At 43.4% G+C, this 27335-nt stretch overlaps 1 long non-coding RNA gene across 1 annotated transcript; it reads right to left on the bottom strand.

Annotated features, from left to right (window-relative positions):
• Positions 1-1049: 1049 nt before the first annotated feature.
• LOC148391196 (uncharacterized) lies at positions 1050-17902 on the bottom strand. Its single transcript, XR_015861327.1, has 3 exons — positions 17768-17902; positions 5355-5500; positions 1050-5166 (listed from the first exon to the last, which is right to left on the bottom strand). It is a non-coding gene; the product is annotated as an uncharacterized LOC148391196 (long non-coding RNA).
• Positions 17903-27335: the final 9433 nt, after the last annotated feature.

Below are 27335 nucleotides of genomic sequence, written 5' to 3'. Positions count from 1 at the left end.
AATGTTGCCATCAAGTGGTCAATGTCATCATGGTCTTCCTACAGTGTGTTTTTTAATACTGTCATTCAGTGCTATGGTCAATCAAATATAAGAACGAGAAGTCCAGAAAAATGTTTATTTTTCAATCTGAAAGTGAGTACTTTTTAACACCTTTTATTGCATATGATTAATAAGTGCCAAACTGACCATGTTCTACTGTTTCCCGTAAAATTGTTCAAATAAATTATATTAGTTTAACATATTTGTATCATGTGCAATCGATGTAAATGTCTGAACTAAATAAGTCAATCCAAAGAATCCTAAGTTTTTTTGTTTTCAGTGCATAATGAATGGATGAATAAATGGATTGAAGATTTTCTTTGTCACTTTCAGTGTTGGCCCAATTACTTCCAAAATGTAATTAATTAGTTACTTTTCCCCAAAAGTATTTGAATTAATAATTGAATTACTCACTCATAAATGTAACTCATTACAAGGGAAAGTACTACTTTTTCAAAAAGGTTCAAAGTTTTTTCAGCAGGTGTCAATACAGTTGCATGGAGTTGAACAGCATAGACCAGTACTTCATTTAACTTAATATTTATTGAGCAAAAATGTCAAATGAGCATAAATTAAATATTGATCACACAACTTCCAGACAATTGTTTGCATTGTAGTAGTAAGTCAAAAACTTTTACTTGACCTAATTGAATGTAATTAAACCACACATTTGTTGTTGTTTCATAGACGTTGTCACAGTTTCTCATAAATGACACCTCATGTGAAGGGAAAATAGTCATAGTTTGTCTTTGACGTAATGTATTGTTTGAATTTCAGTCCGAGTTCTCGTGTGATGCTCTTGTGGTCCACGTTAGTGCACAACTGTGGTGGCAATGCTGAGCCCCACAAAATCGTTGTCTTGATTTCTTCATCTAAGCCTTTCTGCTCCGGTCTGTCATTTGTTCCAGCAAGTCTCTGGGAATACCGACCGCAAGAACCCCTCAAGGGGGTGTTTGATGTCCCAAACATTATGAGTACATTTGATGTAGATGCAAAGTCAAAGGGGAGCACACAAACGAAAAGTGGAGAGAAAAGCTCAACGGCTGCACTGATGCAACAGTGGAAATGTGTTTTTCGTATGGAACCAGGGTCCTTCAGGACAAACACAAATTGGAACAACATGATGGGGAAATGGTGGATTTAACAAAAAGAGCCTTTATTTCATTCTCCAAAGCTTTCATTAATTTCCCTAAGCCTCTGTTCAGGAAGCAATGCGGCGTTTTTGTTAACCTTTGTTGAACAGCTTCATGAAGCTTTTACATGATTTGTTTTGTCGAGAAGGATACTCAAGGTTTGCAAAACGTATAAGATGCAATTTGTTGTTTTTTCTGCAATTTATATTAATTATTTTTTTAATTTACAAGCCTTATTATTATTAATTTTGTGAGGAACATGAGTGAAAATATTGCACAATGTTGGATGACTTTAGTTAGGGGGGCCCCTTGGTATATTTTTGCCTCGGAGGTCTGAACCGGCTCTGCTCCCCATCCACCAGAGCCCATCAAATGTGTCAGGGATCAAACGCCAGAACTGTCAGTGTACCTTATAATTAACTTTATGTTAATTAACTTTATGCATGGCTCTTTTTACAACCGCTTTCTCTACGGTCGATTACAGCTTGGAATTTCAGGCCCTTCACATGCACACCAAAGGATGTTTACAGTAATCACATTTTATGACACTGTTGGATTGTTGTGCACAAAAGGGAATATGTTACATAATATGTCTACATAATGCATGCATTTTATATTTTAAATTGATTTTATTCATATTCTGGCGCTAAGAAGATCAGTGTGAATTTTAAACGTATCAGTGTCCACATAAAAACCTCTGAGGGGGCTGGCAAGGACAGGCCAAAGTATTAAGCGGCTGATTTAATTTTAAGCCTACATTTTCATATATTGCATTGGATAATTAGTATAAATTGTGTAATATAAAATTACTGTACATTTTTTGTATGTATTTTCACTGCGAATAGGCTGGGCTTCACTGTTAACACGATGTTGATGATCTCTACGCACACAATTCGTTTCGCCATTATCCAGCTCAAACCGAAGGTGACAGGGTAAATCTTTGACTCTGGTACTAGCTCTGACCTCCACCTCCCCCTCCCAAGACCCGCCTTGCATGCCCAAGGCCAGAGCGAGAGAGATAGGGAGAGAGAGAGAGTTGGCTGGGAGAACGACTCATGCCGTGCCAGAGATTCACACCGGCAATTTGAGCTGTCAGCCGGCTCATGAATCACCTAGCTAGGGCGTCATTACTCAGGAAGATTTATTGGAGACACATAGGCTGCATTTTCATACAAAAGCAGCAAGTGGAGGAGACCTCCAGGGCCTGAACAGCTAGTGTGAAAAGTTATAGATCTGAATGGTGCTGATGGGTCAGTGTCGGGATGCCTTAGCAGTGTCCAAACCACACGATGTGACAATTAAAAGAATGCTGATGCTGAAGCGCTCCTGGGATCTTTTCCTCGATCTATATTTTCGTGACAGACGCAATGATTTTTAACTCTCACTTATACCAATCAAACTAACATGATGGTTAAAAATGATGGACTAGCAACCTTGTTAAATGTTAAACTAACCATATTCAAAGTACACCCACCCTGGTTGCAATTGTGGTTGCTTTAGTGGGACAAGTGGTCGAGAGAGGTAATCACAAGACACGACATTGTAAATGCACAATTCATCCTCACAAGCAGCTGTAGACCTCAGGAACCAATCTGAGCAGATCCTCGTCAAGTTCGCGTCCGCCTATTCCTAATTAACGGGCAACATTTACTTCTTACCGTTCAACCGTCCAAAAGTGTGTTGTGTTGTGCACGTTACACTTTCCCGTCATCCAACTGACAGCTGCGCTCCAACATTTCACACCTTTAATTAACTCATACAAGTTTGGAAAATCCAACCTGATAATATTAATTAGCACCAACAACCTCTCTGGGTCAAGTAATAAACACACACACACACACCGAGCATCAAAAGAACACCACAGAAAATGTGAACAAACTTTACTTTATATTAAACTAGCTTTAAAATACATGAACAATGCGTGTTTATGCCCATCAATTGTGATTTTGTCATTTGAACTGACTTAAAGAATGACACTGATACTGTATGTGCAGTCACACAGCACATCCAAAGGCCTTTGGACAATATAACGTAAAAGAATGACACACAATGACAGGCCTGTCTGGAAACGTCGCCCTCTAATTATCCAGTGGGTGGCTAATTTGAATTAGCCGCATGTTATGCCCTGGAGACTAAAAGTCATTAAGTTGCACTTGAGAAGACTAGTTGGATAGAGAATTTAAAAATAAGAGGACAGTGACGTAGTGACCGAAATACAACAAAACCAGAATTAAATGATTGAAATGATCATTGAGTTTTTATAGTTGCATTTAAACATATTTACGACAACAATTGTACCCTAACAGCTGTCAACGTAGTATTGCTTCATAAGTGTTACACACCAAGTCGCCCCAGTTTGCATTGGATATGTAAAAAACTGAACATACCAAGAGCAATTGCAGGCATTCGATTTGAATTACAGTGTCCTTATTAAAGAACAGAGGACCAACAATAGAGCCCTGAGGCACACCGAACCAAATGTTGTTCCCCAACTGGCCACCATCCAATTCCTATTGCATCATTAAGTGTAGACCCTAATGCTCAATCATTCACATTCACATCAAGAAGAAGAGAGAAGGTGATGCTCATTAAAAAAAAAATCTGCTTATAGGCTTGTGGGTCACAGCAGTATCTCTTTGCTCATTTACATTTTCTTTTGATTTCTTCTCGACTGAGAGTCTGTTGATGTTCCTTTCTACACAAATGATGACAAAACTCTGGAATGTCCTCTGAAAAATCCATCCTCTTTGACATTTCTACCCGCTCAGTATCATGCAGTGCTGGGCGAGTCGGAGAAATGAATCACACCACAGATTCAACTGGGAGTGACATTTCAAAGCTGGCCCGCAGTGAACCGCCGGCAGACTCATCAGCATCAAGAGCGCTCGTCAACAGTGCTCGTCGCTAATCGTGTCACTGCGCCGATTGGTCATTGTCAAATAGAAGCTTTGATTTAAAACATTACTAAATTATATTTTTTTTAAATGGCTCACAACAAATCTAGTGACATTTTGTGATGTTATTGGGGCTTTTGGGAGACTTCCTACATTTGCAGATTTTACAAGTGAAAAATAAAGTCAATTTTGCATAATATCTGCTGTTTTGGCCTTTTCACAACTGCAAATTCTAAGTTTATAGTTGAGTTTGAAACTTTTGTGACTTCAAAAAGACTACATGACACATTGTGGCAGATTTACAGCAATTATCCAAAGTGATGAACACTTTTCACCCGTTCCAAGCAGATGTGTCATTTGCAAGTGCGGCTAAGACGTTGACGACTGTTGGTGTCCCGTTTTCTGTCAAGGCTCTGCGACGTTTACAATATTTTGCTCATAAACAAATGAACAATGAAATAAGCAGTGCATTCTCACCTGACAGCCGCCGCTAATTCGTTGGTGCCTCGGAGGCAAAGCGATGACCTTGTCAAGGCAGAAGAAAGGTGTTACATGCGTGATTTGTGGCGGGGGCCCTTCCTGCACATCGTCATTTTTAACAGCAGAAAATGTGAGATGGAAAAAGCTTTTAGTGAGAAGTTTACAGAACGTTATACACTGTAAGAATCATTACATAAGAAAAATTAAAAGTAGCAGCTGATATTTTTCAGAGTTGCCAATTGACATCATAATGCCATCATTATGGCCTTGGGAGGATTTTGAGTGACTCCTGATTGTAAAAAAAAAAAAAAAAATCCTTCTCGTGCATTGGAAAGCAGTCTAGTTGGAACTTGTTGCAATCTCCGAGTCTCACTACTTCAAAAGAATGTCAGTCTGCTTAATTGCTGCGAGGGAATAAGTCACATTAGGAGGCAGCGCCCCCCCCAGGGCGTGGATCATTTTCATCATCCTAACCGACCTCCTCCTTTCTTTTTTTTTTCTGGCTTTTTTAACTAATCTCCCCGGCCGGCGGCTCATTTTCACTGGGAATTGTTCGGCTGAGTTTCCGTCTGTCCTGTCAGCATCTGTAACTCACGCTCTCCACTTCTCTCTCTCTCTTTCTGTCAGAACATAACACAGCACGCATCATGAAAGTCACTTTTTGCTAAAGTTCCTATACAATCCTGGCAAGAATATTTGCAAAGTGAACATTTGTCATTGGCATGATACAACAAAGTTTTTTTTTTAAACTGTACATCATTGATGTCTACCCTGAAGCTTCTAACACAGATATAATACACACACTTACACGTACACACTTGGAGCACTTTTACCAATTTCAACTTCTTTTACTGCCACCTCAACTTCCTCAGCGGGTCATGGAGCTGCGTGGATTTCATCTTCAGCGTTCCTCCCGCTGCCACCGCTTGGCCTCAGGGCCCGCTGCCACTCACTCTGAAAGATAAGAAGACTCCAAGTGATGGCATCCACATAAGAATCTGCCTTACCGTAATTGCGTTGCACTGAGCAGTCAGCTTGTCAAAATGTTTCCCTGTCGTAATCACGCGATGGCCTCAGTGTAAATATGAAGATTTGAAAAAAAGCGACAAACGGTCTGCCTATCAGTTTCATTTCATCAACTTTAACTTGTAACCAGAAATGTAATAATACAATTGTGCCCAATTTCTCTTCATGTATCACATTTTCCATTCATTAATAATGCTTCGTTAATTAATCTACCTTTCCATTTCCAAACACAGCATCATAGTGATGCATTTAGTTGTGTTCTTTTTCCTCCTGCTTTCTTTGTTAATCTTCCCTCTCCTGTGCCCGAGGGGCCGGTCTTGTGTGATGCCTATCACAGTGTTTATTGTAAACATCTGAAAAGGGGTGTTACCTGGCGACGGGGCATTCGTTAGCTCACTAGAAAAGGGGGTTACCAAAAAAATACCCTAAAACGTTTCAAATGATAACATCATGAATACTAATATGATGCAGGAGAGTTGAGTTTGGTCTAGTTTATACTCTTCCACATGTATCCTTCAGTTATGACTGCAAAAAAAGACCAAGCGATTGCAGGCAACTCCAAGCAATTTTAATTTTGCCAAATTTAGTTGAATATATATTTAATTAGAATTCAATTGTGACGTGTATTCCATTGAACTGCACTTTCTGAAATAATGGTGCTGGTGGAGAAAACAATAACACCACCACCAGAAATGAGCGTATCCAATCCAGCAGACGGCAGGAGATCATCCTGGGGTGTTTTTTTTAAAGCCATTAATCTCCTTCGATACTGTATACTTATATACATATGAGTGTTGTTGTTCCAATTTGTAAAACACAAGTTGAACAAAAATGCAGCGGGTCTTTGAATTTGTGCACCTGAAGCACAAGACAAAACGGCAAGAGCTGGAGGCTATTTGCAAAGCTCCAAACATCTCCAGAATAGCGCGCCGTTGCCTCCGGGCACCAGAAATAAGAAAGTAGGTGAGAAGACGACTCATTAATTTGCATCTTCCTTAAAGCGTTCATGCGTTGCCCATTTTCATAGTTGTCATCGAGCCCAGTGGGTCAAAGGCACATTGTCTCCTCCCAGTCGGTCCATAGCAAGGCACAAATAGGCCTTTGCACTTGCAATCCATTGAAGGTTTCAGGTTGTTATTGGAATGCTGTTGAGTCTAAAAGCGCTCCCAACCCCCTGCTTCTGCTTTCTCGAACACGCACGCAAGCTGAAATATGGCTGCACGTCCTGGGTAATTAAAAGAGATGCTGATCTTTGTGACCTGGCCACACCCGTCACTTAACCTGGCATGTCGTCTGCATTTTGGAGCCCTGCCCAGTTGTGTGTGCATGACAAAAGACAGCTTCACAAAGCCCCTGTGCACATGTGTGTGTATGTGTGTGTGTGAGACAGAGAGGAGAAAAAGGTTGCGGGGGTACCTGCAGAACCTTTTGACCTCTTCCCCTGACCCCCTTTTAACCCTTTAGTAGACCTGGAATTCCACACCTGAATGCTTTGGGTTGTGGCTGCATTCTCATGTCTGCCCTACAGCGTTTCCATTACGTAAATCATGACACAATGTCATGTGAATGGATTTGCAGTCTTGCATTTAAGATGCCTCTGTGCTTTTATTTTCTGCTAACGGATATTTCAAGTAAAGACACACAATGTGTTGTTTTATTTTTGTTTTCCTTTGCTCTTATCAGTTTGGGGAAGTGACAACATAAATATAGTACTCATGCGTATTTATTGGCAGCAGGACAAGCTGCATAGAAAATGGATGACTTGAAAAGAATCGCTTTGAAGGTCACATGACAGAGAAAAACAAATATTAATGTTCCACTGAGTATGTGAGCATGTCTTTCATGAATTATATCAAGTATATCATGTTATTTATAATATATAAACCATATACTGTATATTTTATCTGTTTATGCATCCATCCATTTTTCTATGCCGCTTGTATGTACTGTATTGATGATTGCATTTAAAAATAAATCAACCACAAAAAAAGATATTCTTAATTTTTACAATGTGGATTTTTTTCTAAATGGTGTATACGTCCGACAGTGTGTCTATATGCATTTATATTTTTGATTTACAAATAGAATATAATTTGCATTTAAATGAATGCGGTGCTACTAAGTAACACTAGAGGACTCTCTTTCTCTCAAAATTTTGTGAACAGTCTTTACAGAATTTTGAATTATGGACTGGTTAATGGCATTTATTTTTTCTTATGTACCTACTTTCATATTACCATGTTCAGTTGTTGCCAAAAAAGTGTCCCTGAATTATTATTTGAAACAATAACTACAACGGTGCATGTGTGCAGTACGTGTCTTCATTAGAGGCCTACAAGGTATTAAGTGCATTGTAAAAATGCATATTTAATTGCAACCTTTGGGAATGCGCAAGACATTTCCCCCCCGAAACAAGCCTGCGGCAACTTGCCATGGTTGGGCAGCCACTTTTGCCCGTGGGCTTTGCGTAATAACAATTAGTGCAGCCACAAGATGAAGCACTCACATTAACGGTTGTTGGTTATCAAAGGCTGCTGACAAGCTCAATCATCTTTAATAAATGCCATCTCTGATCGAGTTGACGCTAGCAAAAGTAAATATTTTGGCTTGTAGGCAGCGCTAATCATCCTTCTTACACTTTTACTTTTTAAATTGCATGAGCAGGTTTAGAAAAACAAAATATTGCATTTTGACATTGGGTTATGCGTAGCTAACGTGTGCCAGAGAATAGCTCATTAGTCAACAAACTAAGCTTAATACAATTAAGACAAACAATCAAAACAATAACAAAAAATAATTTTAAATAATTCATTTGCTTTTTTGCCCTCCTCTGCTCAGAAAACGGTAGGGCAGACAATTGTAGACATTAAACCACTTCAATAATTTCAATCACAAATCGTCAACCCATCGGAAGGTGTGTGATGATAAATGTTAGGCACAAACAGGCATTCCGTCTTCCTTCAAGCAGTCGGGCGACCGACCCCACGTGCCCCTCCAGGCTGCGTGGAGCAGCGTTGGGGCAGCTTACACTCTTACCCTCGCTGTAATTCTCAGTGACAGCTCCGGTGCTCGGGGCCAAAGCCATAACCGCCAACGTCGCCTTCACAAACAGGCCCCGCGGTCACCCACACTCTCTCCCTCACCCTCCTCTCCCGTCTGGCTCACCCATTCCCCTAGTCTCTTTTTTTCTGCCACTGGTCGGTTAGCTTCCTGCCGCTTTGTTTTACGTATGTAGCTCATGTGATACTTGAATGCTTTCGGGAACAAAACAGCAAAAATTCTCAAGAGCTACAGCCCTCACTTCAACATGGTTTTCAAGATGGCGCCAAAGCACTACTTTGATCACCAACATTTAATAAATAAAAAATAAAAACTCGTATAATATGTACCAAATGAGTACGCATGTACCAGGACTTAGTCTCTCCGGGTCCACCGCCGTTGACCTGCGTGCCAACCTGAGGGCGAGAGTTGGACTCGGCATCATCGCATGACAACACAGCTTTTCCGACCTGATTAAAACCAGAGTGAGTCAGAGCTAGACTTCCCTGAGTGCTCTGTCGCCTTTTTTTCTCTCGCCAACCGGGTGGTTCAGATTTGCTATCAGCCCGACTGTCGGGTCAATTTCATTTAGTGAGGACGTGAGGAACTGGATCCTTAGCGTGGAGAACACCTGAGGCACCAGAGAGGGATTTTTAATGTCAAAAATGAATATGCAAATACCACCAAATGTCACAACGCGTGCCTTAGTCATGCGCTGATCCGAGAGCACGGCGGCAGGCGGGCCGCGCACGAGAAGAATCCAAGCCCTACCGCCAGCCAGTGCGAGATGCCAGACTACGAGCCAAAAGTGCATAGATCCGAGAAGAGCCCAAACATCCATTGGGATGTCACGTGCTCATCGTCAAACCTTCTGGCCCACTTCCCAGCCGCCTTCCTGTTTTACCGCCGCTTACTAAGGCAGAACGGCGGAGAGGGGGCTTGACATCATGACTGATTGCAAAACAAGCAATAGGACGAGCATCGAGGAACACACCTGCGCCAAGTCAGTTTGGAGTTCGTGACGGTTGGAAAGGTGAAAATGCGTCAGGACCTCAGTTGAACTTTTTATGACTAAAACAAAAGCCATGACAACAAAGCACCCAATAGAAACTAGCGAGTTTTGCAAGTGACTCAAGAGCTAGACTGGGTGAAGATCCTGAGTCACTTTCAAGCTACCAAGCTCAAGTTCAAGCACTCTTTGTTTTACATTAACTGACAGTTTTATTTCATTATAAATATTTAATAACACAAATTCCTGCAAAATCCCAAATTTCCGACGTTGGTCAACATCTGCCGAGAAAATTGTGTCCGTCCCCATTGTGAGGGGAGTCGGCATGTTTTGTTACAGTATGTACAAGCCTACACACACACGCGCGTGTGCACACACACACGCACTCGCACAAACACACACATACACGATTTAATGAAAACACAAAGTGGATGGAAGTCATTAGTGTGGAACAGAGCTGAGAATTAAAGTGGAAAGGTTGTGGTGGAGGGGTGGGGGGGAATGTTGAAAAGTTTGCTAAATGCCCTCATAAACACTCTCTTGTACACAAATACACGATGATCCCACTTTGTGTTTTCATGTTTTGTTGTTCTTGTCGGAACATGTTAATGACAGACATCAAAGCAGAAATCCCCCCCGTGCCCCCACCACGGTTTCCCCCCCTTTCTCCCACTGTCAGGCCAGCTTGGCAACGCTCGGTCTTCATCTGGTCCTCATATGGGCTTCATTCGCCCCCCGCTGCAATCCAGCCCAAAACTATTTCCTCTTTCAATTTCCAGGGGAAGTTGTTAAATGCTTTCTGAAGCCAACAGGCCTCATTCCGCCCTTCCTTCTTTCTGTCTCGGCTACTTTATGCACGGCGACTCACGACTGGGCAATAATCAGCTCTCTGCGTTACCGGGATATGAAGTACCGCCAGCCGCAGTACAGTAACCCCCAAAGACACAGTTTTTCGGCATAGACTAAAATAAGAATAATTGAATAAATGCATAGTTACTTATATCAATTAATTCATATTTTAATTGTACATAAACACCCATTGGTCTAAATTGAGCTGCTAAATGAATCAATAAACTAAGAATTGTGCTTATTTCAGTCTGAAAATATAAAGTTTGCTCTTTGCACCACTAAAGCTAGCAATTCTGTGTTCCTGGTTGAATTTGCTTTGGATATTAACGTGACCTGCACAATTTCTTTTAAACAGCAATGTTATTGGCATAGTGATCCACAGAAAAAGAGGAACACGATTTTAATTAGTAGCGATCCACAGAAAAAGAGGAACAATATATTAATTGTCTACCACATATTTTTGAAAGAATCTCAAAGTGACACTGGTACAGTGAAGTTGTTGAGCATCCTAGTAGCGCGCACACACATGCGCACACACACGCAGCCTCTTTGTCCCAAGCACACAGTCATGTGGGCCGCATAGCCACAGGGCCTCAAACGCATCATCTGAAGGACAAACCAGGCCGACTTTCCTCATGCCTCGCTCCCTCCTCTCCGCTCACAATGTGCCCGCTAACCTTGCTACCAGTAGGGAAGAGAGTGCAGAGCGGATCTATTAATCCAGACCCCCGCACCCCCGACCCTCCCTGGTGTGGTAGTGACGGAGGCAAGGCTGGAGGTGCAACGTAGCAGGTCTTCAATGTAAGCCGTGATGACAGGTGTCACTGGGTCTCACGGGCGGACCTGTGACGGGTGTCCTGCTCACTTACAATCCTCACTCGGGCGCTTTTCACAAGTCATACACTGATGCGTGCCAAAAAAAAAAAAAAAAATTACAAAAGAACAGGAGATAAGCAGCATTCATCAGAGTCTCCTTGCAAGAAAAGTCTCAAGCGTGCAGAAGCAACACTCGCCCTCCAGCCTGGCACTGTACACACGCCGGCTGCCAAGCCAGTTTAGCTGAGTGCGGGAGAGCTCAAGGAGTCTGCAAGCGGAAGGAGGCCCGTAGCTCCCCAATGCAGTGGCTCACAATTAGGCGAGCTGGAGGAAACTCACAGGCACGTCCGTCTTGCTTAACGTGACGAGCAAAAGTCGAGACAAAAAAAAGGCCTCAGCTGGGAGCACACAGGTTGTTTACACCCTTTGAAACAAACAGTGTGTGAGAGTTAATTTAAGTTTGTTTGAAAAGGACGAAAAAAGGACACTAATTGAAACAATAATTGACTTGGAATCTCATGTAGTCGGTGACTATTTATCAGCTCATGGCAATCACAGCATTTCCATTTCACTGGGACCCCAACTGAGAGACACACCCATGAAGGCCCTCTTTTGTGGCAGCGGCGGCGGCGTCACAGGGGAAAGCCCGCCCGGCCTCCTTTTATTCTCCCGCCTTGACTCAGGGAAGCTAATGAGTGCAGGCCCGGTGCGTCTACTCTCCAGGGAGGCAGCGCCATTCATCCAGTGGCCCCCTTGTGTGATATCCCGTGTATTTACTAGAGGCCAAGCCTGTAGTGTGTCAACACTCTCACACACTTCACTCCTCCCTGTGCTGTAATCTCTCCCTCTCTCTAGCTCGCAAAAGCCCTGGCCCACCTTTTCACACTGCGGCTTGCTCCAAGGGAGGGCTGGCGGCAGATGCGAAAGGGGGGGGGAACCGTGTTTGTTTAAAAAGCGGGAGGGGAACTTGTTAAACGGCCGTCCGTATGGCCCCGCTCAGCACAACAGGACACGGGTCGGCGTGCGGGTCGTGGAAGCCGCCGTGCCCACTGGTACGACTGAGGGCCTTGTAGGTATCACTACCAACACACTCATAAAGGCTCTTGAAATGCCACAGAAGTGCTTTGACGCCATGTGCGAGAGCGCATGCACAGCTACAAGGCAAACGAGGTTCAGTTGCATGAATGCGACGCTATTTTTATGCCCACTCTCAACTTTCTGTCCAGGTGACAGTGACACAATTCACACTTGTGTTCATTGTCGATAAAGAAAGAGCCGATCCCAAATCAGTTTGACAGATTTGTGGATTGCGTGTTTTGGTAGATGGATGTTTCAATGTGGCCTATGAGAGTAAACATGTGTTTCGTTATTTTGCATGTCTAATGAGGAAAAGCTCGCCTATGCTTGACTTCACACGAGCTCTGCAGGCAGGAAGACTTCTTTTGTCACGCCTGCACGCCGGCACAGACTTGCCAGCGTTGTCCACGCTCGGGCCTTGTTGCAGGATCCTCAAGAATTGGGTTAATATGCGCCAGTGACGAGGTTATTATTTTGTTAGCGTCTTATTGGGGTCATCAAGTGGTCATTGTCTCAAACCAATTAGGCGTGCCGCTTGCCTGAGAAGTACTGCAGCATGCTTCCGGCTGCAAAGAAGTTAAAAAAAAATCATGCAGATGAATAATGTTAATGCTATATAATTATATTCTATGTTATAGTAATTATTTTTATAGTTTAGAGTTTTCTATTAACCTTTTGGGTTAGCCTCAGTGCTAACCACTGTCATATTGCGCTCAGGAAACCCAAGCAGGACATTTGCATTTATGCAGATTAAATTAATCTGTTGATCCCGGAGTCGGTCTAATGAGCAAGGCATCTCGTGGTGTGTATGTGTGCATGTGTATGTGTATGAATTTGCGTATGCATGAAAAAGGACGGCTTAATTAGAGGAAAACTGCGCCCGAGCGCCCCCTAAAAAGGTCACACTTGGCCACGGGCTTGAATACATTCTCTGCTGTTTGACGTGCCACAAAGTGACAAGTGCAATGACAGATTTTTTTTTGTTTTTTTCATTTGGGCAAAAAAAGAAATTAATAGACGAGCCAAAGATATAGAAAGGGCAATAATTGGTTTACTATTACCCACCGTATTTATTGGCCAATTGTTCCTCTCATTAATTTACAGCCTAAAGTGTGCATTTGTTCATTGGTGCCTATCATGTGCTTTTAATGTCATTTCTCCAGACATAATATTCCTGGGTCAATTAAAAAAATCTATAATGTGAGGTCGTGACCCAAAATTGAAACGGTTTCCATTCAAGACCGACAGCAACAAGCAGCAAGGAATAACTGGACCTGAAGTGTTTATTTAGAAAATTCCGACCATGCATAAAAACAGTCCAAATATGCGTTCTTATTTTTCAAGGCTCGTGCACTTCCAAATGCCCTTATTCTTGATTTGCTGTCAGTCAGCCTGTTTGTGAGTCTAAGTCAGGCTGTCTGTACAAATAAAAATCATCCTTGCTGAATTGCCTCGCACCTAAAAGGCGAGGCACGGGATAATAGCGAACGGGCTCGGTATTAACAGATTTCATTGCATCTATTGTGGTGTGCGCCCGTGAATCAGGACGAGCCAAATCCCTACCCAGGCCGACCTAACCAAACCAAAGCGTTTGGCTTTGTTTGACTCCCATCTAAAAAGAGGCTTGTGCTGTCACTGACGACGACGGCGAGCACACAAGCGCAGCGTAAGTGACACAAAGATCCAAAAGATAAACATGTAGCATTGAATAAATGGATTACACGCTCGCCTCGACAAAGTACCTTTCTGCACCTTGGGGATTTCACCGTTTGCTAAGCGCTGACTGCCACTCCCGGCCTCGCTGAATAGATTCCGAGGAGAACTCCGTGCTGAATGACTGCTGCGGTTTCCGTAATGCTTCGCTATTATCAGCAGTCAATACATTTGTTTTATCAAGGAGACACACTCACACCACGGAGCTCCATGTGCTTGAATGTGCTTTTCATCACTTCTTTATTGCTTTTGAAAGCACCAGTTTAGTTAAAAATGTACAGTAGACTGTGGTAACAGCACAAAAATATCCGTTAATAGTGTCTCGTCCGTTTAAGGCAAAAAAAAAAAAGTATTCCGTGCATTTATCATACAAGCGAGGACCTTTGAGATGAGAAGAAAAAATGGTGGTAGGAAGAAGTCGTATCTGAAACCAGACTGGTGAAGTTTTAAGTGCCAAAGCAGGCATGTGGCACGTGACTCCTCGATTAAAAACGTTAATAAGGTCGAAGTTGTTTGTTGTATGGGAGTGTGTTCGTGTTGGTAGATGATCAGAGCGCTAGGCAGGCTGCAACACGTCCTTGTAAAACATACATTAGCTCCACTACGGTGGAATCTGACAGCGGGTTTACTCCCGTGCAAGTTTAACCTGAGATTTTGTTTCCAGTAAAGCAAGATAGACGTTGTCAAAGACCATTTACTATAAGTGGGGTACCTGTTACAATCAAAGTCAGCAAAGGCCCGATAACTGGATTTCTCAAAAATATTAATAGTCATCTGGTGTGGGATGTCTTTTTCCTCTCTGATACGCTTGGAAAACATTCCCGATTGACAATCGTAAATCGTACTATTGCAAATCTAACACGAATTTTGTACATCCATGGATTGTGATGTAAAATGGAACGATAGCCAATTAGAAAGTTATCTGGAACTCGCGCTGTTGCCAACAAGAAGGGAACACACACACACATACACACACGGACGACTTGATGATGCCGCCTCCCCACTCTCCTCTTTGAAGTGTGGACCTGGCAATAAATTCTTTGGCTCCTTTATACTCGTACCCATTTCGATTAGTGAGGTTAACAAGCCACTGCAGCTCGAGCTAATGAGACTATACCCCAGAGAGGGGTCATCGGAGGTGGTGGTGGTGGTGGGGTGGGGTCTGAGAGATAAATGTCTTAATCTCTGTCCTCCTGGGGAGTAATCTGTGAGAAATGACATGTCTGCGCAAAAGGGACGCTTGTCCACCATGAAGTTACACTGACTGTTGTGCATTGTCAGCATACCTCACAAACACGGGGGCCCCGTGCGACCAATCCTGCTGGGGACAGATGGGCAGACAGAGAGGGGGGGCCTCATTAAGGCAGGATGTACCAGGATGCAGTTAAAAAAACTTTTCTTGACTCTCAACAACCTCCCCCCCCCTGTTCTTCACAGTGTTCACAGTGGTGGACCAGGAGATCACTAACAGATGAGGGGGGACTCAGAATTAATCAACAAACAGAACTTTGGTTCTGTTTGTTTAGGTCATTTTTGGAATGTAGGCTAATTTTTGGAGAGAGTAATTTTTGTTGTTTCACGAAAACAAATGATTACAGTCGCCATTTGTCTAGACTGAATGAAGATACTGCAATTGGTGGGAGCCCTACACTTGGTTCAGCACACCGTTCTCAGATTTGTGCCGTTTAGTTTGGGTGCGCAAGAAGTGCACCTAAATGTGAGGAAGCAGGCAAAGCTGTAGACTGTGCATGTTCCACACCAAAGCGACAGGCACCGGCTGATTGTCAGCACTGCCCGGGACGTTTTGAAGCAGCGGGGGAGGAGATGTGACAAGACAACCCCCCCCCCCCTCTTATTTGTCTGCTCACTTGGAGTCAGAACATGTGACCCGCATTGGACAACATGCAGACACGCTTGTTAAACGCCTCGTTGACCTCTCTCTTGATAATAGATAGACTCGACTTGCTGAGTCTCGACCTCCAAGCCCGGGTCAGAACATGAGGCTCCATTACACTGGCAGGCGTAATGTCCAGGAATCCAGAATAGAACCCGACATGTTTATGCATTTAATCCACTTAGCAACAGGAACGAAATATAACAAAACACAGCTCTGCTTTTGTGTGTGTGTGGTGACTTCTGCAAACAAGAAACGCAAACATCTTTAATCTTTAATCCATCACAACCCAGGGCACTTTTTCAACAAAAGATCATTTTCCTTCCTTTCTGCAGCATCACACACAGCCACACAAGCAGGAGGTCTGATTTAGACAACAAGGCTTTGTTCTATCCAGTAACTGTTGAAAAATGGATTTACGCAACAGGTCCAAGTGTCCGTTGCAAATTTAGTTTATACGTGCTGAGCTACAGTCTTGCGAGATTGAGGTGCTTCAAAGGTCCATTCGCCCTCCAAATTTCCAGATAATTCAAAACCCAGATTCCAGAAATCGACTTTGTGACCCCAAAAAATAATATGAATTTCCCTTTAGGTATTTAATGAAGACACAAAGCTTCCATGTCCTCTGTTGCCAGGAGCATTCAGCAAAATAAAGTTAGATGCGTGCACTGTCTGCTTCGTTCATTTGGGAGGTTCCCAAACCGAAAGGAGGAGGCAGCGAGACGAAGTGGCTTGCGGCAACAGTGGACATTCGGAAACTAATCCTAATTGAATTAAAATCTCCCTCACCTACTCAGAGGGAAGAGATGAACACGGCTCGCCATTCGGGCTCTTGCAGCCAGCTAATTGAGGCCCTGAATACGTGCGCTAGCCGTGACACAATGAAGGCTGGGGGGCCTCAAACGCCTCCCAGGGGCACTCCACTAATAATTGGCTAATTCATCCTCGTCTGAGGTACAAGAACCCGGAGCGGAAGGGATAACGAGGACTTTGATGATGACCTCGTGGCTCTGAGGACCACGTGAGAGGCTGGTAAGGACCAAATTTACAACAACCTCTCAAAGACATGACTACAATGCTCTTATTGAAATGACTGAAAATCTCTGATCGCCAAAATATTTAGCTTTGATGGTTTCTCACGTTTCATTTTGGTCTTTCGGACTTCTCCAAAGACACCCTTAGCGGTGCGGCGTTTTGCAGACGAGGGTTAAAGCGGGCCAGAGGGGAGGACATCCGTGTATAACGCGTGTCTCTGTGATACTCACAGAAAGAGACAAGTATGTAATTTGCCCTCAGATGAAACACAACACATAATGGCCTCTTTTGTAATAGGCCACATACAGGGTGAAATGAGGATGCTCACATGTATCAAAAACAATCTAAGAGTGAGAGGATTCAAATTGAAGAATTTGATGAATGCGAATGAGAATAAAGTTGGGAAAGTTTCAAAAGTGCTGTTCAAAGAAGAAAGTGTGTCTGACTCATGTGTTGCCTTTAACATTGACTTGAAAATTCATCGCCCCCCAATCCCACTCAACTTTTTTTCAAACAAATCTGACTTTCCTCTCACAATTTTGGCTTTCTGTAATGTGGTGACATTCTTTTTTTTGGTTGGTTGGTTTTAACATGTGGCTTTTTTCATATCTCAATGAGTAATCTAATACAAAAAAGTAAAATTTTATAACCTTTGACTTTTTGGACAAAGTCTTCAACAACAGCAAGAACCACAAAAACAACATACTAACATATCACTTCACTGGTTTCTTTTATATCAAACAAATTATTTTAGGTGCATTACCTGGCATGTTTCGGCGGTTTCTTCTGCCCAGTGAAGTGATTAAAAAAGGAAAAACAAGATGAACTTAGTACAAACATACTAACATAGCTTGGTTAATATGAGTGACAACAATGCACATCAGCAACAGCAAAGCACCAAAACAGAGTGATAGAAAACAGGAAACTAAATACCATCACACTGACAAGACAACCAGGCACACCTGACGAGAGAGGCGGCCCAAGATAGCTGATAGGTTGACACAAGAAACAAGGAAACAAAAAATCAAGCTGATTTAGTCCACAATATTCCTTGGGAAATATTCCCATTCACATTTCAAATTTCCTGACACATTGAACATTTATATACAAATTGTTTTCAGTTAGATTTCCAATCGATTTTAAAATTTCCTTCCACATGATGAATAAGAAAAAAAAATGGAATTGTAACCCGTTCCTTTCTCTCAATGTTTCACCCGACCCCATGTAAGAGTCCCAAAAAACACAGCTCGAGTCAAAAGCGATGCATATCTTGGTTGGCGCCAGCCTGCGGCAAGGACGACAAAGACTTCATGCGACGTGACAGAGTTCTGAAGCCGCCCAAATGGACACAGCGACTGTCATTGCAAATAGTCCTGGCGTGCACATATGTTGCACCGTGCACATTAAACACACGGCCATGGAGCTGTACACTTGCTTTTGTGTGTATGTGCATTCCCTCCTTGTGCCTCAGGCCCTCGCTGGTGCGGGTCAGAGATGTTAAGGAAAAACACATGTCGTGCAAACAGATACAAAAAAGTATAGCGGACCGTTCGAGCATTTATTCAATATCCTTGATGTCGAGTTTTCCATCTCATGCACTTGTCTCCTCTTTGTCCTCACTTGTAGGACTTTGGATTACTCGTGAGGTAGCCTAAAATTATTTTGGGTCATTTTGGCTTTATATTACTCGCGAGGTAGCGTGAAACTATTTTGGATCATTTTGGCACTTTGAGTAGGGCTCTGGAAGCTACGAGAAGTTGACGCATGCTTATTGGGACGGGCATGTCACTAGAGCAGCGTGCTTCTTTACTAGCCAGGGTTAGTCATCTACTAGAAGGCCAAAAACAGACATTTTAGAAGTGCATTGAATTACAAATGTGTGACAAGTGACGACAAAAAACATGAGAACATGGACCTCTAACGGAAAGGCAGCAAGGAAATTGAATAAATGGATTTCCTCGAAGCCGATTCGGCATCAACAAATAGTGATAAAAATTTAAATCTGGGCAATTAGTTGACTTTACCATGTTTCTTTGCGTGTGTGTTGTGTTGTGTGTGTAAGTGTGTGTGTATGTGTGTGTGTGTCTGTCCTCAGACGTCAGAGGAACAAGGCGAGGAGTGTCACAAGTCATTTGGCCACAATGGAGCCACGCGGCACGCTGCCATTCACTTTGAATCAAGCGCACCCTGAGAGATGCTGGATGGCCCGGGGTGTGGGAGCGTAACCACACACTCACACACTCACGCGCACACTTACACAAAAACACAAATACACACACGTCTTCATCACCCTACCACAGTTTGCCTCGCAGACACACCAAACACAAGGTCCCCAACACGACTCATCGCCCCGCCTCGGGCCCACTCCTGACCCGCCTGGTCGGACGCACATACAAATACACACTCTCATGCAACAGCAACACGCAAACATCTATAAATTGCCGATACAATCACACACGCTCACCCATGTGGATGTCATGGACGAGACGAGTCCAGCGTCTTCTTTTGACTTTGCCACCTTCCTTCCTAGCTTCCTACCTTCCTTCCCACTTTTCCCCCTCCTCCCATTTGGGAAATTTCAGGGAAAATAGCCAAAGGCCAGATTGGAGGTTGGCTGCCTCTTTGCATTACCAGCAAAGATAAATATTCCCAGGATGACTCCCATTGCCCGGAGGATGTTTATGTGTGTACATGCTAACCCTAAGCCCTCCTCCTCTGCTCTTCTTCCAAAAAGAGAAAGGAGGGGGGGGGACACACACACAGTCCATACTTTGTCTACATGAGAGCCACAATGCATCGTGGAACGTAAAAGTCTACAAAGCGTTGTGTGTGTACAATCGCTAACGTCGTAAGATGTGACTACAAAAATGTCAGGGAAAGCCTACGAGAACATCGAACTTTATTTGGGGTTCCACTGAGGCACTTTAGGTGGTGGCAGGTGCACACTAACTGAATACAGTCATGTTCCTGATATTAGGGGTGTGCACAGTTTCGCAACATTCATTGGCTCATTCGTTTAATTTTTAGTTCTGTTGAAACGAAACAATTTTTCTTTATATATCACTCTGAAATTCTTTATGTTGGTCCTTCAAAGTGCCCTTTTCGTGAATCATGTTGAATGTGGCATTTGAGGAGGCTCCAGTAAAACGGCACTTGTTAGCGTTCCCTTTTAACTTCCCCTTGCTACTGCAGGAGATTACGGGGCAGCTTGCCATCTCACTGTTCTCACGCTGCCTTCAACGTATGCGTTGACTTTATTACTTGTGAGCAATGAGCTGCGGCCTGCGCTGGCACGCAACGCAATGACACGATGCGCGGCATCCCAAGAATGGTCATAAAGGAGAGATGTAAGTGCCGACAAATGCGTTCACAAGCTCATGAATGCAAGCATGCAAAGAATAAATTGCCTTTGCTGTCAGTCAGATATGTCAGAAAAAGGTCAGAGTTCAGGCTTATTTGCACGCAAAACAAAAATGTCTTCTATTATTGCACAAGCATGTCAATTAAACATCTATTTGTATTTTTATTTGGATTATTTTATGAAGGAGGGGTGGAAAAGTGTGCCTCCTTCATAATGAAGGAGCATATTATGGCTGAAAATTATTGCATCAAATGGTCGAGAGGACGGATGGACATCTCGATCCTGAGACAAAATTGAGAGGATGCGGCCCCGAAGCTCATCCTGATTGTACAAGGACATCGCACCGATTATTTAAATTCCCTTAAGATGCGTATCGTCAAAAGGAAAGGCACATTGTACTTTCTTCCTCCGTTCCTTCCTTCTGGGTTACTCGGTGACTCCTTTGGGACAACTTCCAAGGGGACACTCAGGAAATGGGAATCAGATGGCGATGAGACCATTGAGACAGAGTTGTCCCTCAGAGGCAAAAAAAAAAAAAAGGACCGCGGTATACCTGCAGACACGGGAAATTATGCTTTGAGATCGGCTCCTGCAAAGAACTGATTGTTGAAACTGATAGATTGACCAAAATTCTCAGTTAGGGTAACTTTTAGGATTCTTCAACTGCCCCACCTTTTCCTCCTTCCTCACCAGTGACAGCGGCGTGAAAACCTCAGCAAGGCGGTTGGAGCGGAAAATGATAAAACGTGTCGGAACAAGAGGGATATTTTCGAGTAGGCGCATTTTTTCTCGCCTGCTGCAGACTTGTGTCTGTCTGTTTGGACAAAGCATTGAACACGCACACACACAACGAGCCGCACGCGAGTGTGCGTTCAAGTTTCTACCGTACATACACTTGCACACTTGTGTAATCGCACATTCAGGCTCACTCATGCATGCAAAAGAGCAAAAACAAAACAATTGGCACGCATGTCTTATTGATGAAACCCTTGATGGAAACAAATGTGTATCCTGGTGGCAAGCTTTGTTGGAACTAGATGAAGACCTGCGATATAAAGACAATGTTACTTGATATGGAGTGTCTCGTAGCAGCTCCGGTCCACACGGTTAGTTCCACGCCCAAGAAGCGCTCTCGTGCCAAGTTTGCATTTTGCACCAGGTAGCGCACAAACTTGAGCTAAAGACGACCTTGACGTCTTTGTTTTTTATGGCCCATGAAAGCTTGCCACAAATTTTACTTGACGTCTGTTCAGAATTAGCCGGAATAATAACAGCTCAAGTTCACATGTCTTGTTTTTGAAGCTATCTCACCTTTAGTCTCAAAGGCTTCTCCGGTTCTAACAAAACTGGGCCTTTGTCAAATCCACCAGAACAGCCGTTACCCGCCTGAAGACAGAAACCGCACAGAACTTTGTGTTCCTTTTTGCGGCTGCTCTTTTTTTTTTTTTTTTTACTCATAAGGACAGTTTCCCGTATTTCTGTGTTTGTATTTTGTCACGATCCTGGCCCTGACATGGTGTTGCGATCAACCTGCCAATAAAGCCAAGCAACCATTTGAAAACGTCTCACCGGTTCAATGAGCCGATAGACGTCCTACTGATTCATATTCCGATGTACATTTAAAGGCCCCGCTGAGCATCGTGGCTCTTCATCAGATAGGTACCAGGAGAGAGTGAAGAGCAGCGGTTGCACAGCGTAAACATGCTGAGATAGTAACTTTATCAGCCTGATATCTCGAACATCTGCCGTCACTCGCTCTCCTTCTCCCCGGTGTAAGTGTGTATTGTCTTTTTCACGTGCCAGTTTGTGCAGGGGTGGTTGCATCAGCAGAACGGTTGCCTGCGTCATGGAAGTCATGCACATTTAACTCGCTCAGCTTCTTTTTTTTTGATTCTCTGCCGGAAAGGCAGGTGCAATTTTAGCTGGCACCCTCACAAATGGAAAGGAAAGAAACACGCTTCATTACTATTCATATTTGCCAAGGTTAGATTTGTCATAGCCGTTTGAGCGACGGAAATACGGGCATGTTGGTCAAACATGGAGCCTTTTATTCAAATGTACGTTTGTCGGTTTAAGGAACAAAGCAGGCAATGTTCACGTACACAAATACAGCCTGCGGACATTCATTCTTCAGTGTGTTGCTCTTTCATTCAACTGGAGTGTCTGCAATTCAAATTGAATGAATTTCCCTTCAGGCATTCAATTAATTACTATGATTTATTTAACCAACATAAAAATGACTTATTTAGGTAACCTGAACATTCAAGAAACATATTCTACTGTAGAATAAGCAATATTGGTGAGTGCAAATCATCCTAGCTGCATCAGTAAAAAATAAATAATAATCCTTCACAATGCGGAGTATTATTACTGGAAAAACATACATAAGATTAAGAGCCTGATTAATCCAACCAACATAATTGAGACGAACTGCATTTTGTTAACTTGATTAAATAGTTAAATCCGATTAAAAGCACATTGGCACATTCCTTTAGGTGTCAAACTCCATGCCCGGGGGCCAGATCTGAGCTGCCACTTCATTTTATGTGGCCCGCGAAGACAAATTTATGTGTCATTACTAAAATTGCAAATTTTCTTCACTTTTAAAAACTACAGATATTGCTAGCAATTTTTATTTCCATCCATCTTTTGATTTCAAAGCTCATTATTCATCAGGTGTATATAATATATGTGTTGACACTCATAACGGCCCTCCGACGGAAACTATGAGTACAATGCGGCCGGCGACAAAAATGTGTTTGACACTCCTGCTTTAACCTAATCCCATAATCCCAAAACCTAACCCAGTTTCCCAACCCTAAACCAACCTCTCTCGGGAATACCATACCATTACACACCAAAAGTATTAACAACCTGTGACTTTTTGCACGGCATTAAACTTTCTGAAACTAAAACAGACTCAATCCTCATATGTCCGACGTATTCGTCATAAAACTACCAAGGTGCAAAGTGTTACTTCCAGTTGCTTAAGTATGTCCTTTCCCACAGCAGGATGAGTGCATCTCCCTTTCAACACACACGCACGCACACTCAAATCCTCAAACACACACACACACAGCGGCCGTGCTGCACGCTGCAAACAAGTCTGGTCTCGCTTTGTATCTCATCCTCCTCTTTGGATAAACACATGCAGGAAATGAATGTGGTTTTACATACTGGAAGCATTTGCTGTCGCAGAGCTCCGTTCAAAGGGGCTTTGCGTGTTTGGCTTTTTCATTTTCTCTTTTGCTGTGGCACACACGGACTCTTTCCATACGGATGCTTTCGGACCTCTGAGATGCACATTGCCCAACTGACGCGTTTCAATAACGGCTCCAGTCATTCATCTGCGAGCCACCTAAAATTAGTCTGTCAGCAAGTTGTGTTTGGCTTGTGATGAGCCGTGCTGCTAATTTACATGATGGCGCCCCCACATTGAGTTTCTCCAAGCGTGACAGCAGTTTGGCTGAAATTTGGCGGAAATCCGCCCCTTTTAAGTAACTGACAAACTGCAAGGGGTGAGGCATCCTCAGTCGTGGAAATGACAACACCGTACGAGCGCACGTGGCGCATGGAGCTGACATGTCACTAAAATTGTAAACAAAGCCGTACTCTGTTGTGCATTTACAAAACGGACTTCTTCAATGCAAGCTAGTTCCGTCTAAATTCTTGGAGTAAAAAATCTCAGTCCTTAATTTAGTTTGACAAATTAGAAGCCTATTCTACAAAAACATCCAATTCATTTTATTCTTCTTTTGTTTTACAGAGCAAGCCAACATGCTTGTGTCTCTCCGGTATTTGAGAGTCAAAGCACCCGAGGCCAAAGCTCAAGCGTACAGCTGTTTAAGGACTGACAGCCACGGTAATGAGCTTTACCTCCAATTGAACCGTGGCCAACCGTACACGTGTATGCTCCATGACCCCAAGTCCAGCCACTGGGAAGTGCCACAGAAATGAATATTGGGGCACCTTTCTTGAGGATTTGACATCTCCCTAAGCCCTAAATGTTCTCTAGCAAAAAAAAAAAAATGGTTGCTGTGTACGCGACAGTACATTGTAAACAACATAGTACGTGGTTTGATCTACACAAGTGGAACACCAAACTGCGTAACCCCACATTTTCTCAGCTGCTATCTTATGACCAGCAGTGTGTCCATAAATCATTTGTAAGTGACAACATGAATCAATTAAAGGTCAGTGGTGTGGTAACGTACGACGAATGGGCGTGGGATTGGATAATACCCGTTGAGCCTGACCCATTCTGAAATTGCTCAGTCCTGTGCTCGTTATTCTTTTGCACATAATTACCCAACACTATGTAATGCAGGCCATCAACATTTACAAGGGAATTACCTTGATAATCATCATGAAAGGACAAGACTAAAGGTTGGAAGGAGCTCATTGGTTGGACGAGGTACTGGAATGACACGCTTAGGTGGACCCAAGAACGTAACGGGACAGACAGACCAAAGGACACAAAGCAAACATGAAACTAAATTCTATAAAAAAAACAAATCAACAGTTGCCATTTGGCTTTTGCTTAAAATGACTACACCTACTAAGTGAGTTATGTAGCCAGCATGAAAACCACAGAGCTGTCCATGGGTGAAAAAAATACAGTTGTGAAGAATCAGAGTTTTTGCACAAATGTTGTCTTGAGCCTTCCTCATACAGCAAACCCGGGTGCAAACCTGTCAGCAGGTATTGTCTTCCCGTGGTTCCTGGGAATGGACCATGTGTGAGGTCCCAATGAGAAGCAAAGAAAGAGTCAGACGCAGACCGATCAATAATCCCCCCCCCATAATCTCTAATCCTATTACAGTCAACAATGAAAGGCGTCGTTCCGCAAACCCGTTCATCTGTATTCATCTGACCCTTTCCAATCGATCCACGATTGAGGCATGGAATATTTTGATAAATTGCTTCAAGGAGCAGTAATAAAGTACGGTTTTGGCTCTAGCATGTGGCTGCTGTGCCTGCTCGACGATGATGTCACATTTGACATCATCCAGGCAGGAAGATGACGCACACAGCAAGCAGGCCTGCAATGAGACGCACATTCCCTGAGAACCGGCAACATCTGTTGTCTGTGTGCGGAGGAGCGCAGGGGCCGAGGGGGTCCGGTGCTACACTTGGCGACTAATTGGTCGGAGAAAAGAAATGCCCCCCCCCTACCACCACCACCACCACCACGCTCCCTTCAAACAAACGCCCCGCTTCCCCTGCCTTTGTAGCCCCTCCAGACTCCAGACTCATCATTGTAATTTAGATTAATTTCTTCCACAGTTTCCTCTGGGATTAGGCTGTGAACCCATTTAGAACCCCCCTACCCCACACACACACCTCCCAGGCCACCATCACAACAGTTCCTTTTTTTTGGACAAATTAAACCCATCCGAGCCCACCCTGATACCCTCTCAAAATCATTTAGAAAAGTGACATCAGCAGTGATGTCATCAGATTCCACAATTTCATTATCCATAGGCTTTCACTGTGGTGGGATGTTTGGATTTTATTTTGCAATTATTATTTTTTTTTAAAAAAAGAATGATCTAGAAACCAAGCAAGGTTTTCCAGACAATGATGACCTGAGCACAGACTGCAAGTGTTTTACCTGTGAGTCACGCAGGGGGCGGACAGGACGACTCAGACGGAAATTTAGCGCCAAAACAACTGCAAAGAAAGCAACACAAGTAGAAATCATATTTTGATCAACAACAACAACTCCACAGAAAGTTGCTACGAGTGTTGCTCGTCACAAAATAGTAAAAATGGAAATGTGTACACAATGCTGTCATTTTGGCCTTGGTTGTCATGGTAACATATCATACTTGTATGGTTCACCCAAAAATGAACCTCAAAAATATCATACAGAAACATTTTGTATTGTTTTTCTGTTAAAGCGTGAAAAGTCCTTCAATTTAGTTTTCGAGACATTTTTATGACAAAACTTCAATTACAAACGCTCACATTGTTCTTATCCTTTGGACACACTCATCTAAATTTGCGGGGCCATCTGTTTTCTGTGCTGGCAACTGACTCAAGCTCAACTGCAGATTATTTCGAGGGGTTACAAGAATGTGCTGCTGCAAATTCAAAATCTAAGCCATGATGGAATCGTAACGGTGGCAGGGGCAAGGCGGGCGACTAGTCCCGAGCGTTTATGGCTAACGAGTGGATCTGAGAAACGTGTTAAGGTGTAAAAGTCCATTTTGGAAGTACTGGCCTGAATGTATGACTTGTATTGTTTGTGAGTCATGCCCACTTTCTGTGTTTCCAAGCAAACAATATAACGTGAAGTCACGCTTGTCAGCAGGGAGGGCGTCATGTGCTGCGGCCTGCATAGTAGGAGGGTCATTCGGGCCGAGCCGTTTCACAAAAAAGGCGCAGCGAGGGATTCTTTTGTCTGACGAGCAGACGTGACGGAGCTCACAGGTAAGCTGCACAAGTCTGCGCTTGCTCGGACGTTTTTCTCACTCTCTGTTTTATTGGGCGCGTCGCAGTACAATCACTCCCTCGGCGCACACCTTCTTGCAAGAATTTGGAAAAATAAATGACTAGGAATGGAACAGGGTGGTGTTGAACAAGTGCCGTATCGACAAGCCCGCTCAACTGCATCCAATAAGACCTCACGGCCGTGTTGTGCTAAACAGGTCATCAAAGCCTGACCCAACCCCCCCCCCCCGACTTTCGCCGATACTTAGCATACGTCGTCGTCTTCCCGACAACTACATCCTCCTTCCACTATCTGATCACGAACATGAGACGGGCAGTCAACCGCTGAGACACCGATGCTGACACTTCTGGTTGAGCAGGTTCTGAGGGGAGAGGCTCAAACTACCAACACTAATGGCTGACATACACTCCTTGGATGTTTTTTTCTTTTTTTTTTTTAAATCCATGATGCTCCTTTCAAACGCAGACTTCAGTGGAGTCATGAGTGAATGAGCGATTTGCTTGCCCCATGCGA

The sequence above is a fragment of the Syngnathus floridae genome, chromosome 11 (genome assembly GCF_059516105.1).
Source record: "Syngnathus floridae isolate MCC-2025c chromosome 11, RoL_Sflo_1.0, whole genome shotgun sequence".
In the NCBI taxonomy this organism is placed as follows: Eukaryota; Metazoa; Chordata; class Actinopteri; order Syngnathiformes; family Syngnathidae; genus Syngnathus; species Syngnathus floridae.
This window is presented reverse-complemented; position numbering and strand designations above follow the sequence as displayed.